Genomic DNA, 2,749 nt, shown 5'->3' with positions numbered 1-2,749 from the left:
GACCCTTGGTCTATCACTTGGTCGGGTGGTTCCTCACCCGGTCGAGCAATCTTTAGACCGCGACTCAGCTTCCTCACGCGTCCTCTAAGGTTCCAATTCACCCTATCGGGTGGGTTCTCATTGGCATGAACTGGTGATACTTTGCTATTGTTCGGTTGAGAACCTTTTTTAACCGTTAGTTGCCTCAATTTGTCACTTGGTTGAGCTATTACAACACGGTCCGGTGGAACTCTCACTGTAGGCTCATTTTCCGCGACTTGTACATTTGCCTCCACTTTCTCATCTTCGAAACCAAGACCTTCACAATATAGGGCTCTCTCTATTGCGTCCACTTCCTCTTTCCATCATTTAGTTGTACCTGTAGAAGATGCAACAAACGATACTGCCTCCAAGGGATCTTTAACAAGAGCTTGGGGCTCGTTAGAACAATTGTCAACCACATCAATTTTATAACACTTATCCTCTAGCATGGGGATTTTGGGGGTATTATTCAAATTAAAAACAATTTTGTCGTCCCCTACCGATAGTGTCAATTTACCACATTTTACATCTATAATTGCTCCTGCAATATTAAGGAAAGGTCTACCCAAAATAATTGGGGTTTGCAAATCCTCAGCCATATCAAGAACAACAAATTCCACGGGTATATAAAATTTACCTACTCTAACAGGGACGTCTTCTAATATGCCTATGGGGTATTTAGAAGAATGATCGGCCATTTGTTGAGTAATGTTAGTAGATTTTAATTTACCCAATTTTAGCTTTAAGCACACAGAAAATGGCATGACACTAACACTAGCACCCAAATCACACAATGCATTATCAATCATTAGATTGCCAATATGACAAGGGATAGAAAAACTACCAGGGTCCTTTAGTTTGGGTGGAGATTTATTTTGTAGTACGGCACTACATTCTGCTGTAAAGGCGACATTCTCTACCTCACTAATAGACCTTTTCCTAGTCAATATTTCTTACATGAATTTTTCATATGCAGGTATTTGTGTAATTAATTCTGTAAAGGGAACTATTACCTGCAAATCCTTCACCATCTCCAGGAACTTACCAAACTGCTTATCCACTTTAGTTTTCAAATGTCGATTGGGGAATGGAAGTTTGATAGTTGGTTGTTTCACATCATTAGTCTTGTCTTGAGTCACAACCTTCCCTGGAGTTTTACCCTGCAAATTAACATCAGAAATATTAGTACTACCCTGTAGCCCGACAGGGCTATTAGTTACATTGTTAGGTTTAACGGAATCAAGATTAGCATTATTTATTAAAACAGGTTCATCGTTTCTGGGCATAGGGGGGCCTTCATAGTTTGAACCACTCCTTAGAGTAATTGCATAAGCTTGATCCGTAGGCCTGGTTGGTTGTGATGGCAGGGCTCCCGGTTGACTGGCTTGTAAAGTAGCGGAAAGTTGCGCAATTTGATTATCTACAATTTTATTATGTGCTAGGATCGAATCAATTTGGGCATCTCTACTCTCCATGTGCTTCTGCATATTCACCAGCATCGCTCTAATTTCTACCAAAGCAGGGTCGGAAGATGAGGAGGGTTATTGTGGTGGGTTCTTCTGGCCAGCATTGGGGTGGTAATATTTCTGTTGTTGTTGTTGTAGCGCCTGTGGTTCTTGTGGTGGTGGTGGATTTTGAACATTGGTACTCTGGTAGGAAAGGTACGGATGGTTCCGGTACCAAGGATTGTAGGTGTTGAAGAATGGGTTATTCTGCGTATAAGCTTGAAAGGCATTAACTTTCTCCACGGAACTCCTGCAATCTTGTTCCCAATGACCTAAAATTCCACAATTTTCACAGAAACCCTCATTAGCATTATTATTAATTGTAGAAACATTAGCTACATTAGCAGTGCTAAGATTATCTAATTTCTGGCAAATAGAGGTTAATTGAGCTTGCAAAAAGGATACAGAGTCAACACTATGCTTCCCCTGGTGGGGACATTCTCTTTGTAGGTCCTTGAACCTCTCCCAAGCCTCATATAAAGTTTCATCGGCTTCTTGGGCAAAGTTCTAAATTGCACTCCGTAGTACAGCTAATCTCTCTGCAGGATAATATTTGTTATAAAAATTCAAAACAAGAGTTTCCCAGTTAGTTATACCAAGTGCAGTTTTATTTAAACCATTAAACCATATATATTTTGGTTTTTCTAGTTAAAGAAAAAGGAAAGAGAATCTCCCTGATTTGGTCTTGTATGACCCCAGCTTACCTGATGGTATTACAGTACTGACAATAGTCTGTAATATGAAGATTTGGGTCTTCACCCTTAGCTCCACTAAATTGCTTCCTTTCTATCATCGTTATAAATTGGGGTTTAATCTCAAACTGTACCCCATCAAGAGCTGGAGTGGGAGTAAGGTGTGGAAAATCTGTAAGCTTTGGTTGTGAGTAATCACTAAGCTTCTTTGGAGCCGTCATCTCTGATTTTGGATCTGATGATATCTCTGAATCGCTTAAATCAATTGGAGTATCTCGGTGATTATTATTATCACCAGAACCTGCCAGAATTTGCTTGTAAAGATTCTTTAGTCTATGGAAGGATCGTTCGATCTCAGGATCGAATGGGATGTAACCTGATCTGGAACACCTGGGCATAAACAAAAAAAAAAAAGCAAATATGAGACTTGTCTCAAAGAACTAATGTTCTCAGAGACAAAAAGAAATAACCTAGACTACAAAAATAATCAGAAATAAAAAATAAAAACGTTTCCCCGGCAACGGCGCCAAA

General features: G+C 39.8%; 1 non-coding gene across 1 annotated transcript; it reads left to right on the top strand.

Moving 5' to 3' along the window:
* The first annotated feature begins 1,947 nt into the window (after positions 1 to 1,947).
* Positions 1,948 to 2,053, top strand: LOC145557081 (small nucleolar RNA R71). The gene has a single exon (XR_014092157.1). It is a non-coding gene; the product is annotated as a small nucleolar RNA R71 (small nucleolar RNA).
* Positions 2,054 to 2,749: the final 696 nt, after the last annotated feature.

The sequence above is a fragment of the Chenopodium album genome, chromosome 8 (assembly GCF_948465745.1).
Source record: "Chenopodium album chromosome 8, dcCheAlbu1.1, whole genome shotgun sequence".
Classification (NCBI taxonomy): Eukaryota; Viridiplantae; Streptophyta; class Magnoliopsida; order Caryophyllales; family Amaranthaceae; genus Chenopodium; species Chenopodium album.
The sequence above is the reverse complement of the archived record's forward strand: the minus strand, read 5'-3'. Positions and strand labels throughout refer to the sequence as shown.